The sequence below is a fragment of the Poromitra crassiceps genome (genome assembly GCF_964638095.1).
Source record: "Poromitra crassiceps genome assembly, chromosome: 22".
Taxonomy (NCBI): Eukaryota; Metazoa; Chordata; class Actinopteri; order Beryciformes; family Melamphaidae; genus Poromitra; species Poromitra crassiceps.
In genome coordinates, this window is record NC_139647.1 from 11290841 (window position 1) to 11308178 (window position 17338).

General features: G+C 45.4%; 1 pseudogene across 1 annotated transcript; it reads right to left on the bottom strand.

The window, feature by feature from the left end:
• Positions 1-909: 909 nt before the first annotated feature.
• LOC310795871 (hepatocyte growth factor-regulated tyrosine kinase substrate pseudogene) lies at positions 910-3213 on the bottom strand (annotated as a pseudogene). The gene has a single exon. The product of its transcript is annotated as a hepatocyte growth factor-regulated tyrosine kinase substrate pseudogene (transcript).
• Positions 3214-17338: the final 14125 nt, after the last annotated feature.

Consider the following 17338-nt stretch of genomic DNA (forward strand, 5'->3'; position numbering starts at 1 on the left):
GCGGTGCGTCAGGAAGTCCAGGATCCAGTCACACAGTGCTGTGTTCAGACATAGATCCCTAACTTACTGACCAGCCTCGAGGGCCACTATGGGGTTGGAGACTGAGCTGTAGTCCATGAACAGCATTCTAACAGCGTGTGTTTACAGAGGGGATCCTCGAGTCCAGGGACGGAGAGAGGGGGAGAGACCCCTGCAGAGAGGAGACAGGTAGTGTAGTGTTAAAACCTGCAGCATGTGAGCGTTCAGAGACAGGTAGAGTGTAGTGTTAAAACCTGCATCGTGTGAGCGTACAGAGGAGACAGGGAGTGTAGCATGTTAAAACCATAGACATAAATAATATGGACGTATCTATGCTATTAAATGTATTCTCCCTGGCGGAGTTCAAACGTTGGCCGTCACCATCTTGATTTTTCGTCAGCAGTGGAAGAGAGTGGAAGGGAATGGGTTGGGTCCTCCGCACCTCACGTGAGATGGGAGTTTCCCAGAGCCGCAGCTCCGCCTGCTAGTATTGGTCCGTGATCGGCAAGCTGCGTGATCACTGGACAGGCGATCTGTCAATCACCCCCTTTTCTATCATCTATTTTACTCCAAACGGGCGAGTTATAAAAAATATGACCCCCCCATAGTTGTTATGAAAAGGTGAAATTAGCTATATAGACCAAAACCATGTTTCGGTCCAGGCTATAAAGATGTTTAATTACTGTTACAAAGTGGGGCATTTTAACAGGAACGACAGGACTTCTGAGTCCTGCCTCTCAAGTGGCGATTCGAGGAAGTATAGCTTAAACAAAGACTTCCGCGTCATCAGGGTTAAAGGGGGTGGGGTTGCCCACTGGTTAAAACCTGCGTGTGAGCGTTCAGAGGAGACAGGGAGAGTGTAGTGTGTTAAACCCTGCAGCGTGTGAGCATTCAGTCGAAGGAGATGAGCTGTGCCTCTGCACAGGCCGGGACGGCCTGTGGGGGCTGCTGCTGAGCCTGCTGCTGCGGGCCACCAGGGGGAGCCATCTGCTGGTACATGGGCTGCTGCCTTGGCTGTTGAGGGGGCATATTGGGGTCCTGTCCTGGCAATGCTGACATCATGTTCTGCATGCAGTATGGCTGGTAGCTCATGTAGCCCATAGCATTGGTGGGGGCCCCCTGGAACATGGGGGGTATACTCTGGGGGGCCTGGGAGATCACGTATGGGGCCCCCTGGAACATGGGGGGCATACTCTGGGGGGCCTGGGAGATCACGTTCTTGTAGTCCTGTGTGTGTGTGGGCTGGTAGTTGAAGTAGGATGGACTAGTGGTGGGAGGGCCCTGGTCAGGATGGGGAGGCTGCCCATCGGTGCCTGCACCATGGTACATATATGCATTTACCATATTGGGCTCTGTGGCAGGCATAGCCTGGTACTGCCCAGGTGCAGTCTGCCCCGGCGTGTTCATATAGATGTTGTGCATAGCCGAGTCCTCCACAGAGCCAGCAGGGCTGAAGGTGCCTTGGCAGGTGGTTGGAGCACCAGGCTGGTAGACCATCCCTCCTGGTACATTGGTAGGCAAGGAGGACTGCATCTGGGCATAGGACATAGGGAAATAAGGCATTTGGGCTCTCATCTGGATTGTGTGTTTCTGCTGTTCCAGGCGCATCTGCCTCTCCTTCTCCTGCTCCTGGAGGCGCTGAACGGACAGCTGTCTTTGCATCTCCAGGTACTCCTGTTTCTTCTGCTTCATGCTCTCCAACTTTTGTGCCAGCTGCATCTGCCTCTGTCTCTCAGCTTCTACTGCTGCATGGCACAGACTCTCTCTGTGCTCATCCCGAAGGGCGTCGAGGGCCGCCCGTGCATCGCGCACCTGAACCAGCTTATCCTGCAGCCCCTCATAGTACAATCTCTTCTCATCCAGCTGGTTGAGGATCTCCAGCAGCTGTGGATGCATGTTGTTGATGGACTGGAAGAGGGAGAGCACGGCACTGTCATTGGTGATGCTGCGTCCACGGATGTGGTTGCTCTTCATGCGGTTGAGGAAAGTAGTGACATCGTTCCGCAGAGCCTTCAGGAACTGCTCGTGGTTCTCCTCTGACTCCCCGTTCTGGTACTGCTGCTCATCTATGTTGACTGGTTGGACAGGGACAACAGTTTCCACTGGCTGACTTATAGGCGGCAGGGGCTCATCCAATGGCACAGGTGCAGGGGCAGAAGGGGTGGGACTCTTGCAAGCCTCTTGATGTTTCTTCTCCCAGTATGTTCTGTTCAGGTAACGGGCCAGCTCTGGGTCCACATCTTCAGCTGATGGAGCAGAAGAGTTCACTGGTGGTGCTGAGGAAGTCACTGGGGTTGGCTCAGCTTTGGGATACACAGAGTATGAGTTCTTATGCCTCATCCTGTCCTTCTCCTCAGCCTCGCTTTGGGACAGGGCAATGGCCAGCTGTAGCAGCTCCTCATCTCTTTTTAGGGGGATCTGAGACTGCTGGGACAGGCTGGTCAGGTACTCTGGAGAAAGCTTGGCAGGGCATTCTTCGGTCAGGGCTTTCCCTTCTGCTTTCCAAAATCGGGGAGAGAGTGAGGGCTGGTTGTTTAGGCGTTCAAAGCAGGGCTCGCAGACGCGTGCATTCTCAATGCCATACTTCAGGATGTTGGAGGACTTAGACGAGCAGTCGTCACAGAAAATCTGGCCACAGTTTCGGCAATGGTGCTTTCTTTTCCGAACACCAAATGGATCTCGGCACCGGTGGCACTTCTTAGCATCGACCCATTCTAGAGCTCTCTCAGCCTCAAACATCGCATCGCACTCCTTAAACTCTGCAAACGCATCATGATTCAGGCGTTTCATGATCTCATAAGTGTCTTGGACCACTTTGGATTTGGGCTCCTTGCGGAAGGCGTGGGCCCAGGCTTGGATCAGGGACAAGATCTTATTTCTGACATTTGGTTCTGTCTGCTTCACAAGTAGATCCATCAGTTCGTCCATGGTTTGTTTACTGGCCACCTCATCATGGACTGTCTGGCCACAGTTCTTCACTACTGACTCCAACACCTCCAGCGCATAAAGGACCACATGTGGGTTTTTGTCATTCAACTTCCTCATAATAGCACCGATTGCATATTTAACTTGCGTGTCTCCTTGTCGAATGAGATCACAGATCTCCAGGATGGTTTCCCAGTCTGTTTCCAGCAGCAGCTGACTGGTTGCTTTATCTAGAAGCTTAACAAATGTACCTCCACGTTTACCCATAATTAGATTCAAAGTGTCCCACTGGTGTTTTGACATGGCGTGTTATTTGGCCAACCAAGCCTGTGATTTATGACATCAATGATGATGTCACTTTTGACATGATTGTCAACAGTCATTGCTCGAGTGACATCACTGAGAAACTGGAGGGAGTTGGACTTGGAGGGACAGAATATAGGGAAACAGTGGATGGAAGGAGGCGGTAATGCAACATAAAGGATGCCAACTGCCATAAAACACCAAATAAGAAGTGACATCACTGATTACATCACAATTGTCGAGTGACATCACTGAGTGACATCAGTGATGTCTTCTATGACATCACTGATGATGATGTCACAATGTTTATGACATCATTAGTGGGTATGACATCATCCATCAGTGTCGGTATGACATCATCAGTCACCACTGGCCACCACTCGGCGATGACAGCCCCGATTTCAAGTTCGTGACACAAAACGACGTAAATCGTGACTGACAGCACCCGCCTAGGCAATTTTATTATAGGATTTTGCTTGTCATCCATTTAGACAGCAGAAATGTGTGTCACGATATTAAAATATCTTCATATCATCACTCAACTGAAAGACGATAAACGATAATATTGAATTATCGCCCATCCCTAAATCACCATTAAAATATACTCTCTGTGACCTACAGGACAGATAGCTCCTGAACCACCGAATAGGGTTTAAAACCATAACTAATAAGTTTGGAAATTAAAATGTCATGATCGATCACATCAAAAGCCACAATGAAGTCAAGCAATACTGAACTCACAAGCATTGAGTTGTCAATCGATGTAAACCAGCAATCTGACATTTGTGTCATTGCAGTGCAGGTGGAGTGACCGGCCTTATTAATGTTGGTACATACTGTAGTTGTTAAATCATTTTCAGAAAAATAAACTTGTATTTGCTCAAACATAATCTTTTTCAATAATCTGCTAAGCACTGGCAGAATGCTGATAGTAGGCCTACTGTTGGGACGGCAGAAAGTTGATTTTGTATCTTTAGGGAGTGGAATAATCTTACCATCCTTCCACAATTTTGGACACACACCACTAATCAGACATCTATTAAAAGATATGACAAATAGAGAGGCAAAGTGACCGCCTACTTCCTGCTTCAGCACTGTACCAGAGATTTTCATCTGCCATTTATTTTCCCATAGACATTTCGTAAAATGCGTATAAATAAGTTTTACATCGTCAACCCAAACGGTTCAGCTATATTTAGAATCGCGAGAGACCCTAGAACATTTCACTCAGACCAAAACTTAAAAAATCTACATCGAAAAAATATTTTCTTTAAATCCGCAAATTCTTTTACGTTTTGGTCAGAGTGAAATGTTATGCGATCTCTCCTGTTTCTAAATATATCTGAACCGTTGGGTTTGCCTCTCTAATTGATTTGGAAACATGTACATACAGCAGATATTTTCAACAGCCTGCTATCAAGTGACTGCACATGCATATAGTACAATAACATTTCTTGAACAGAAGAGGACAGTGTGGCTACTGTTTAGTGTCATTTTGCTGTATAGTTCAAAGCAAAACTAACAAGCCTTCCATGTTTCATATGTGCATCATGTTTCAATGCACTACTCTCTTCTTCAGTGGGCGAGGCTCTGCCATGGGCCGTCCTATGATAGCATGATAAACATTCATAGAAAATCCCTAATGTATAAATATCCCCACTGAATGGGCTTATAAAGTGTCTGTGGCACCCAGTAGTGAGTTTAGTGAACTTGTTGACTTTGTGTGTCCTTCCGTCTGTTATGGTACGGAATGTCCGTTATGGCATGGAATGTTTGCCACCTGTAGAAGCCACTTCTATAAGGTGGCCAGTGGTCACTGACAGGGACCGATGGCGTAATCTCATCAAAAGCACGACTCTTCACCCCAGAAGAAAACGGACCTAGAGTAAGTGGTTACTGATGGTAACAAATGTTCATGATGTCATGTGATCCATCAACGCCCTCGACTGATGTCATACCCACTGATGATGTCATGCCCCACAATCATCAAGTGGAAAGAAGGACGGTAGGGCAGGGGGGAGGGGGACAGTGGATGGATAAATCCAGAAGGAGGCGGGAATGCAATATAAAGGAGACCAACTCCTATAAAACACGACAGAAGAAGAAGAAGACACAGTCAGTTATAGAAGCGGCTTCACCCTTCTGATGATGTCATATTAGTAAACAAACACAATCCATCAACTGAGCATGCAAATGACCCTGACTGATGATGTCATACCAACTGGTGATGTTGTGCCCCACAATCATCGAGTGAAAGGACGGACCGACGGACATGCAACAGTCAGTTATAGAAGTGGTTTCACCATTCTGATGATGTCAGTGAACAAACCCAATCCATCAACTGAGGATACAAACATCCCAAATGATGATGTCATACCCACTGATGATGTCATGCCCCACAATCATTGAGTGATGTGACTGATGATGTCATGTCCCACAATCATCGAGTGGTGGCCAGTGGTGACTGATGATGTCCCACTGATGATGTCATAGGCATTGTGACATTATCAGTGATGTCATAGACATTGTGACATCATCAGTGATGTCATATAGTATGTCATCAGTGATGTCACTTAAGCAATTGTGATGTCATCAGTGATTGATTTATGACAGACACTGATAGGCTGATGATGTCCGCACCATTACTGATTTCTTTCTCGAGCTCTTATGGTATCATTAGGTTATGCATGTAAGATTCCTACACAAACTTATAATTTTGCGGGGATACTTTTATCGTATCCCCCTAACATGTTTTACAGGATTACAACTAGAATGGCACTTGCAGGCCTCCACCAAGGCCAGTAACAGCAGTCTTATAATATGCAAATATGTAAGCGAACCAATATGTGCGGCGATATTTCCAAAACTACTTCTTCTGCGGTGTTTTATGGCAGTTGGCATCCTTTATGTTGCATTACCGCCTCCTTCTGGATTTATCCATCCACTGTTTCCTTACATTCTGTCCCTCTACTCTCTTTACCTCACCCTTCTCCTCCCTAACTCACTGGTAGTGCCCCCCATGACATCTTCAAGAGCCAAAATGTAATGGGTTCTTCCTTGGCCCATGCTAGTACACACCAAGAAGTTTCATGAAAATGGGCCCAATAATCCTGCTAACAAACAGACGGCCAAACGGGACCGAAAACATACCCTCCTTGGCGGAGGCAAAAACGGGCCTGAAAACATACCCGGATAAGGATCCTATCCTAATAAGGATAGGATAGGATTTGCTAGTAGGAAGAATGCTGGTATGGTACCCAGATGTTAAGGGAAACTATTTTTCCTCACTAAAGCATAATTAGTTTGCTCTTAATTCTGCACCTCCCCAAAATCAAGTCTATCAAATGTCTCTTCACCACAGGCTGCTGCGATAGCTTTGGCCAGCCTCCCAGAAATGGCCAAATTGACTGTGTGGTAATCTATGCCTTTACACTCCCACACATCACGCACGCTCAATTAGTAGCTGTTTTAACAGTGTGGTGCTGTTTGTGTTGATTGAGGGGGCAGGGCGCAGGCCGTTTTGTACCGTGACAGGAACTACAGGCGACTTCTGTTGGTGCAGTAGCTCGTCCTTTCAGCTAACAGACAGGATGCTAGCATGGTGCTGTATTTGATCCTGGAGCCCATCCTTAAAACCCTGGTTGGATCATTTTTTATCTCCTAGCTCATTAGCATGATATATTTAAGCAATAGATCACGATAGGCCGTGCGAGATATATGCTCATTATACCACACCTAAGGGTCGGAATTTCCGAGTCGGAAACTCGAGCAAGATCCACCAAGCCCGAGTTTGCCGAGATAAACGCTCTGACGTCACAATCAACATGGCGGCGCACAAAGAGACACACACGGTGAAGTAAGCGGTTACTTTTTCCACAAATGTTTCACTTTATGTAGTGTTTGTGTTATGAAACAACTTTTAGTTGCCATTTCGATTCCCATACAGTTGATTTGTGCTTGATAGAAGTAAATTTGCAAGCATGCGGTACTAGCCTACTCTACTAGCCTACTACTACGACACGAATAATGTCACTGTAACTGTGTGTGGCAATTAGTGCGATCTTGTGAATTGGACAAGTCTTTGCAATGAGGTTCATTTGCATATGGGGAAGGGACAATTTCGCACCAAATGTATGCATATTACCTCACATGCAAATAGCACAGGAGCACGAGACTATTTGTGAAGTTTAGTGGTGCGTTTCACCCTTTGCGAGTGCTTTGTGAATCAGTTTATTTTTGTCTTATTTGCCACGCAATCCTTTAGTGGATTGAAAATCAACTTCTCCATCTCTGAATGATATTGTCCTCGAGCAATGGGATGAAAACTTCCAGAGATAGTAGAGATCTTGATGGAAGAAAGATGACACAAGTGGGCGTGAATATCATTTCCCTTCCACTGGAAACTGTGCAAAATGTGCAAATATCCTAAAATACATTTCTGGGTCAGACTTTTCTGTGTGGCGGCAAAAGATCAAGGTGTCACTTTGGGCCCTGAAGCCCATTTGCTGTATATGGAAATTCCCAGGTCTTTCAAGGCTAAATAAGAAGTGGAATAAAGACTCTGATTTGCATTTTTTCACCATTCAGGGTCTAATGCTCACGACTCAGCGGGCCTTTTTGCCTGTGATGGGTGCCTGGAAACGGGGGTGGATGTGAGCGATGGGTGGTTAGCAGCAGAGTGATGGAGCTCCGCTTTACCCTGCGGCAGTTTGCCTCACCCTGGAGAGAGAGGATGGGCCAGGACAGGAGTCACTGTCTCATGTTTGCTACAGCGGTTTTATTTTCGAGCTGCTGGTAAACCAGAGCTTAGCTTGGTAATTTGAAGAAAATCCTAAACAAGCTTATGGCAAACACAGTTTAATACAATTTCATGGCTGTGGGACAATGGATCTAAATATGATCCTGCACAGTTGAAACTGCAATACTATGAATAGTGTGGATATTGGCGAGTGTTAAGTAAAGGAAAATCCTACATCTCTTAAAAAGTTAACTTGCTTTGTATCCTCTGACTCATGATGACAGCACACAGAGAGGCCATTTACACCTGGCGTTAACATGCGTTTTCTGTGATCAGATTGCAATCAGATTGTGTTTTATCACTTGAAAATGCCAGGTGTAAACACCCCCAAAACGCATTGAAGAAGGATTACAATCTGATCGGCCAAACCACCTCCGGAGGTGGTCAGGGATGCATTGTGTACACATTGAACACAAGTGTAAATGCAATGTGTCCTCTCAATCTGGATACAGCAACTTTATGCGGATTGAGAGGGCACCCATTTCTGCAATCAGATTGCAATCAGATTGCAGAAAACGCATGTTAACGCCAGGTGTAAATGGAATCAGGCTGAAGTGATAAAATACAATCTGATTGCAATCTGATGGCAGAAAACGCATGTTAACGCCAGGTGTAAATGGCCTCACAGTGATGTCACAGACACTGATGTCATGAACGTGACCAAAATCGTGACATCAGTGATTGTCACAGACACTAATGATGTCATAAACGTGACCAAAATCGCGACTCAAAACATGACCAAAATCGTGACCAAAATCATGACTAACAGACAGACACCGCCCGCCTGCCCACCTAGGCAATTTCATTATAGGATTATAGGAAGTACCTTTCGCATATTCTTTTATTACTTGTTTTTTATTACCTTAGCTTGTACACTTGACTTCCTTGGCATTGTTCCACCAACTGCTATTGTGGCACCTGGATTTCCCCAGGGGATCAATAGTGCAATCTCATCTCATCTCATCTTAGAAAGGAAACTGAATATAAATTAAAATTAATGTTTGATTTTCTCTGATGTGCTCTCTGAAGTTTTATAGACGCATAATTTGGTACACATGGACATACAGTATCATTAGGGACATAATCTGGGTGTTCTTTCAATATCAGTTCACCTTGCGATCAGTTGATCGGTCTTATTTCACAGTAGCACACACGTAGTCCAGTCCAATTGCTCCCACACCCATCTTTACTCGCCCTCTCTGCATCTTCGGTGGTGGTTTTGACTGCCTTCATCTTGTGCGTGCCTATGATGCCCTGAAGCCTCTGCAGCGTTCAGTACCCGATTGTGTTGCCAGTGTGTTAGCGGCCTTCTCCCTCAGCTCAACAACAGCTGAGGATTTATCATGAAATTGATACGATCGATCGGGCTCAGCCGCCCGGACTCGGAACAAGCGATCTTGACTAGATGCCTGAATGCACACTGTCCCCCTCAGGGTGCAATCACAGGCCTGCTCTTGGTTGGCTTCTTTGCGCTGGATGGACTGGGAGTGGCTCCTTGGGAGAAGCCAAGCTGACATGATACATGTTGGGCACCTTCAGGGACCTGGATTCAGCCAGCATGAAGAAGCATAGCTGCTGTACCGAGGTCATCAACTCATCAAGGCCCTCCCTGGATACAACTGCAATGCAGCACTGCTTGTAGGCTAACTGTTCAGGGTTTATTGTTTCACATCAGGTATATATATATATATATATATATATATATATATATATATATATATATATATATATATATATATATATATATATATATATATATATATATATATAGTTGTAGGCTAACATGAGTGACATGAGTCACGTGACACGATCATGGATCAAATTAATATTTTCGATGTATCTTTGCGCATTCTATGGCCGGCCGAGTTGTAATAAACTAAATTAATTCTGGTTGTTTCTTTCGATGTTGTTTGTACTGCTATTTGACATTGAAGTTAACGGCGAGTGTGTTGTGGTTTCCCTAGGAAAGGGGGCGGGGCCGTGTTGCCGTTCTGATATATTGAATGCATAGAAGGAAATCAGCTGAGCCAACAGCTGACGTGGGCTTGGTTTTGTGGGCTGAGCTTGACGTCGTGGCCTGTCTGAACTAACGTTATGCTCGATTTCTGCGTGAACTGTTTCCTTTAGGATGCTAGAATAACATTGGCAGTTGTACCGCTCTGGAGATGGGAAATGTTGGTAGCGTGTCAGATCTAATATATTACACATCAGTTGTGGTGGCCAGGATCCTGTCATGATGCCGGGCTGCAGTCCTCTCCAGTCTGCGCTCTTCACTTCTGAGACTCATCCAACGTCATGCTGAGACAAGTCCAGTATAATCAGCCCGAGGGAGGTGACTCTACCTTTTTGTTCATTCGATGGAAAGAAATTGATTCAGTCTTGACTTAATAACTTTCATCTGGCAGGAGAGAGTATGAAAGGTTGCACAGCCCATAGGAATCCATTTTTATTTGTACACAGTTCAGTGATTCATGATGACTAAGAGAGAGGGGAGTCCATTCCCCCTTGTGTTCCTTCTGTATAGACAGACCCTTTTCACGGGGGCCATTTTGTGTCGAAAAGGCAGAATAAACACAGGTGCAAGGAAAACACTAGCCCCCATGAGAAGGGTCTATTGCACGGGTGGGCAACTATTTTTCATGGGGGGCCACATGAGAAACCCAGATTGTTGCCGGGGGCCGAACAAATATTGTCATGCCGTAACCCATGGATGGGTAACTTTGATGATAGAGAGGGCCACAAAAAATGTCCTCGCTACCAGGTTTTGCTGAGGGCCGAACGGCGCCAGCGCGAACAATTTGGTGCATTTGAAGCCAGGTTTAGGGGAATAACTCATTTTAAATTAACAGTTGTGATGTCATTATTCAGTCTTAACCACCAATATTTGATCCTTTTCTCACTCCTATGTCACCACCTGCTCTCAGGGCTTGACATTAACTTTTTTGACCACCTGCCAATATGGCTGCTAGATTTTAAAGTGACCAGCCAATTAGAATTTCCACTAGCTGAAATGTTTTTCTTGAAATAAATCAGAATAGGAGTGGGTTAATTTAAGCATAAGTATCAGTAAGTGTCCCGGAATGATCAAAGCCTGTGTTGAGGGTCACACGAACAAAAATGCAGTCTTGAAGCTAAATAAATCCAAAACCAATGAGTTATTTGAGTTATTTAAATTACTACTTCAATGTAGCCTTTTAGTCATAAAGATTATTGAAAGATTCCATATTCCGGAGTGAAATGCTATAACAGAAGTGGAGTATTGGCCAGAATATGACATGCACATTTGGACACTTATTCAGCGGGTATCTTGCATGTTGCGTTCAGGTGCACTGTGTGTGTAATTTTTTTTTTTTTTTTTTTTTTGCAATTCCATCGCGGGCCGTATTTTGCCCATGTGTGGTCTATTGAGACAGAATGCAGGTTGAGAAAGTGGAGGACGAGTCAGAAGAGTCTATCCAGAGTCAAGGTGCATTTAGTTCCAGAGGCCGTGTTCTAGACCATGACACCATACACGTGGCAGTCTGGGTGGGCCTAGGTGGGCTTGGGCCCACCCAGTCACAGGACTTAACACACATCCAATTTTGTCATGTAAACACCATAGACATAAATAATATGGACGTAGCTATCCCATTAAATTTAATCTCCCTGGCGGAGATCTTGATTTTTCGTCAGCAGAGTGGGAGGGAATGGGATGAGTCCTTCCGCACTTGACGTGAGATGGGAGTTTCCCAGAGCCGCAGCTCTGCCTGCTATTGGTCCGTGATCGGCAAGCTGCGCGATCACTGGACAGGCGATCTGTCAATCACCCCCTTTTCTATCATCTATTTTACTCCAAACGGGAGAGTTATATAAAAAAAGTTGTTATAAAAAGGTGAAATTAGCTATGTAGACCAAAACCGTGTTTTGCCCCTAACCTACCTTGCCTACTGCCCCCGAAGCCTAGTGGCCATTCGAGGAACTACAGCTTTTCAATTCACTTCCGCATCATCAGTGGTGGGGCTTGCCCACTGGTAAACACTCATTCCAATTCCACTTTATTTGGTTGGACTATCTCTTTTCTGCACGCTCGCTCAAGTAACTTCAATTGGGTTCCCTGTTTTTTCCGGGAGAATTTGAATGGATGTGCTTGTTGATCACCCCGGGGCGATAGGGGCTTGATGTAGGTGGCACAGCCTATTTTGATGATGACACCCTCTCTGAGCACACTGTTATGATGAAAATGTAATCGCTGTAGCCCTATTAACCATCTGCTATAACCATGGAAGTATGCAATGAAAAGAGCCACTGACTCTGCCACCCGAGAAGCAGTGTGTTACTGTACGAAGGCTTCACCTCAGGGACACAGTGGGTCTGTTAAGACTAAGAACACCTGACAGTAAGCTGACACCAACTGAACCAGCCCTGCAAACCCTAGTAAAAAAAACAAAAAAAAACAAGAGACAACTGCTATTAATTGTGACCATGCTGTTTATTACACCAGACTCTCTTTGTCCGTTTACTGCACGTTTTTCCCCATCATGCTTCTTATTTGTGTCCATGTTGTTTTTTACCCTCCTGTCTCTCATGTGTTTTTTACCCTCCTGTCTCTCATGTGTTTTTTACCCTCCTGTCTCTCATGTGTTTTTTTACCCTCCTGTCTCTCATGTGTTTTTTACCCTCCTGTCTCTCATGTGTTTTTTACCCTCCTGTCTCTCATGTGTTTTTTTACCCTCCTGTCTCTCATGTGTTTTTTACCCTCCTGTCTCTCATGTGTTTTTTACCCTCCTGTCTCTCATGTGTTTTTTACCCTCCTGTCTCTCATGTGTTTTTTTACCCTCCTGTCTCTCATGTGTTTTTTACCCTCCTGTCTCTCATGTGTTTTTTACCCTCCTGTCTCTCATGTGTTTTTTTACCCTCCTGTCTCTCATGTGTTTTTTTACCCTCCTGTCTCTCATGTGTTTTTTACCCTCCTGTCTCTCATGTGTTTTTTACCCTCCTGTCTCTCATGTGTTTTTTACCCTCCTGTCTCTCATGTGTTTTTTTACCCTCCTGTCTCTCATGTGTTTTTTACCCTCCTGTCTCTCATGTGTTTTTTACCCTCCTGTCTCTCATGTGTTTTTTTACCCTCCTGTCTCTCATGTGTTTTTTTACCCTCCTGTCTCTCATGTGTTTTTTACCCTCCTGTCTCTCATGTGTTTTTTACCCTCCTGTCTCTCATGTGTTTTTTACCCTCCTGTCTCTCATGTGTTTTTTTACCCTCCTGTCTCTCATGTGTTTTTTACCCTCCTGTCTCTCATGTGTTTTTTACCCTCCTGTCTCTCATGTGTTTTTTACCCTCCTGTCTCTCATGTGTTTTTTGCCTGAATGATGTGTGAGGCTCATGATCAAGAATTCTTAACTTGAAACTTGAACTTGACTCCCCGTCACAATTTATTGCATATCGATTATCATTTCCTTCTTGTACACCATTCTCATGCACTGGTTACTCGCCAGCCTTCCCTCCAGGTGCTGCACTGCTCAAACAGCTCATGAATATTGAATGATGAATACAGTATGAAGTGAGTCATATGCTCTGCTGCTCATCATTAGTCTGTCTTTTAGTCTGTCCCTTTGCACTACTGTATGTATGTAGGCTGCTTGTTCCTTATCCTTATAATAAAACTGCCTAGGCGGGCGGTGTCTGTCTGTTAGTCACTCACGATTTACGTCATGTTTTGTGTCACAAACGTGACATCGGGCCTGTCACCATCATCAGTGGTGGATGCCATACCGACACTGACTGATGATGTCACACCCACTGATGTGGTCATAGACATTGTGACATCAAGTCATAGTAGTTGAGTTCGATTTTCAAACCAACCCTCCCACTCCTGAGCCACCAGACATTGCCCACCACGGTCATTCTCTGAAGGGTGGGACTCCTCAGACTGAGGGTTTACCTGGCACCCAACCTACGCCTTCATCACAAGGGACCCTCAGTCTAGGGACTTCACGTTCACCTTCAGGACAATGTAGTGCAGAACCAGAACACGAAAGGTCCAATGACTCCAGCTCAGCGACGAAGGGCCAGGAAGGCGGACGAAGGGAAAAGATTGGGTTTTCGACCTAATCTTTTTTTTCTTTTGCTCCAAGTGAAATGATTTATGGTCACTCACGATACAGTATGCTGCTGGTTGGCTTGGTACCTACCAGGCTTAAACCTTGTTATATAAGGATTGTTCGAAATGTCTATGGAGAAAATCAATGGGGAATTCTCTTCCGGGACCAGGAGATGTCAGGGAACGGTCATGTGACTGTTGAGCTCTATGTGGTCCCTAAATTTAATTATTGATACAACAGAATTAAATAGTGCAGGACATCCATACAAACATCTCTCTCTCTCTCTCTCTCCCTCCCTCCCTCTCTATCTCTATGTCTCTCTCCCCTATTATGCGCAGACATATCCTGGACAAAGGACATGCAAAGGACACCAACTTAATGCAGTTCCATGTCCCAGTTAATGCATTTTGTCACCGCATGTTGTAGTTTAGTCACTCTGTCTGCATCAAATCCTGTGTTGATCTCCTCTTGACATTGTCTGCTGCTCTACAGTTACACTTTCCACAGGGTCAGAGTTATGAGTCATGGCTGGCAGGATGGATGCTGCTGCGTTGAGAGTCTGGCTTGTTCCTCTTGAGACCGCACGTTGTTTATTTCAGTCTGATTTATTCTCTTCATTTGTCTCCCGTCTCTTGCACCATCGTTTTGTTTACTGTAAAGCCACGCTGAAAATGGTAAGACCACACGGTTTTATTGGGAAACGGCCAATTTATGTCTTGTCTTTACAACCATTTTCGTACATTTTGTACTTCATGCCTGCCTGGGCGAATTTATGTTTTTCTGCAATTAGAATTGATTTCTGTCGTTTTTAGCAGGCAACCACTTTTAATTTAAAGTGACATTTGTCCGTCCGTCCGTCCGTCCGTCCGTCCGTCCGTCCGTCCGTCTGTCCATTTGAGCTGAGAGGTGCACACGAGATGCAGCCTAGGCCCCTCCCCCTCCGCTCTAGGCTAGAGCGTGCCGGCTCAAAGCCAGTGAAACCAGTGGTCCCCAACCTTTTTAGTCTTATGTACCCCTTGAGGTGTTTTGCCATGCCAATAGTACCACCTCACTCGTGCATGTGTTGATTATTCTCCTAAACTTGTTCTATAACTTAGTTTAATGTGCAGACGTATAAGTAAATCCATGCACAATATTATATTCTTCACTGAACTGCCAGTGTTTGGGGGGCTTGGCCTCTTTTTTCTTTTGGTCACCGGGCTCCCCTAAACCTGAATCCAGACTTGCAGAGCAACTGGACATTTAGTACATTTGAGCCATTTATCAGTATAGTGTAACAGTTGACACCAGCTGAGGGGAACTAGTTGCATGCATGTACCATTTTAGCAATGGGCTTATGAAATAACCTGGATTTTTTTAAATCATATTGTAAATGAATTGTAATCGCCAATCTTTCCAAGTACCCCCTGCAAGCTGCTCAAGTACCCCTAGGGGTATACACGCACCCCTGGTTGGGAATCACTGCAGACTGTAGGATGAAACGCATACGCGCACGTGCGCATACACACACACCCCCACACACACACACACACACACACACACACACACACACACACACACACACACACACACACACACACACACACACACACGGCAGACCTGAAATAAAATCTGTCTCCTCGCTTAGCCTCAACAGATGACATCTACTGTAGGAAAGCTGCACTGCTTACTTCATAACCTGGGTGTGATTTTTCTTACCACTAAATTTCACACATAAATCAAAGACGCACATAAATCACTAACAGAAAAGGGCAACAAATCAATAAATGTTACAGGCAGCACTCCATAGCTACATTGTTTCCTAACACACTGTACTGTCACAGTGATAATGACTCCATAGCTACATTGTTTCCTAACACACTGTACTGTCACAGTGATAATGACTCCATAGCTACATTGTTTCCTAACACACTGTACTGTCACAGTGATAATGATGTTTACATATGAGAATGCAAAGGTGAAGTGTACTTCCTTCGAACGTGTCAAATGATTCACTGCTGTGGTCGCGATCCCTCTCTGTTTGAACATTCTCTGCCAGCGCTGACCCGCGCCGACTCAACTCCTATCTCATATTCATGTCACCTGTTCCCCGCGTTGCCCCTTCACACCTAATCTCACCTTCTGTCTCACCTGTCTCCGTCTCCCACTGCACCCCCCTAACAGCACCATGTCTGCTCTGCTCCCTATTAATAGCTCTCTCTCCTCCTAGGTCTTTCCCATTAGTTTCTTCCGCAGTCTCTCGCAGCTTGTTAGTCTCGCAGTCTACTCATGTCTCCGCAGGACTGACAGGTTGTCTTTGCCATGGCTGCCGCTTGCCGAGACGGGAGCTTCTCCTAATGTACAACATGGGGGGGGGGCGGGGCAGGGTGGGGGGGGGGCGCTGATTGGCTGAGTTGTGCTGCTGCTGCTCTCCAATAGGGGGTCATGTTCTCCATAAGGACCATAAGAACCCATACTCATAATGGATAACAAATAAATGAATAATGAATGAATAAATCGGTCTTTACAGTAATGCAATATTATAGATCTCAACTCACATTTTACCACATGTTTTTAACCCTTGTGTGTGTGTGTGTGTGTGGGGGGGGGGGGGTATCGATGTTGCTGTGGGCCAGAAAGTCCATTAAAGAAACATGAGCAACCAGGAAATAACATTACATTTGAAGTTCTAGGCTGCCCTAATTAGCATCAAATTGTCAGGCACAGTTGCCACCGCGCTCGTTAATTTTCTTAAAGCTAATCAACTCTTAATTACGTTACGACACAAGGCAAACTGGAAACAAATCTTCAGGAATAATGAAAAATGGCTTCAGATGCACCCTGGCCTGTACGCACACACAGTAAGTAGCCTGCATCTCCTCGAGGCGTCAAGCAGAGATGCAGCCTCTCAGTAACTTCTGCCTCGCTGCATCTCCATATTGGAGACCTGCAGGGTAAAAGGGCCGCTGCTGCCATGCTTTGTGTGCCCGGAACACCTGCTGCCCTCACTTGGCAAGCTGGATCAATCTCCAGTTCCCCACAAGAAATGCTGGCATGCAATACTACACGCACACACACACACACACACACACACACACACACACACACACACACACACACATGTAAACAAACACACACACACACACACACACACATGTAAACAAACACATGTAAACAAACACATTCACACACATGTAAACAAGTGCGAGTGCGGCATTCATTTAGGAAGCATGTAGA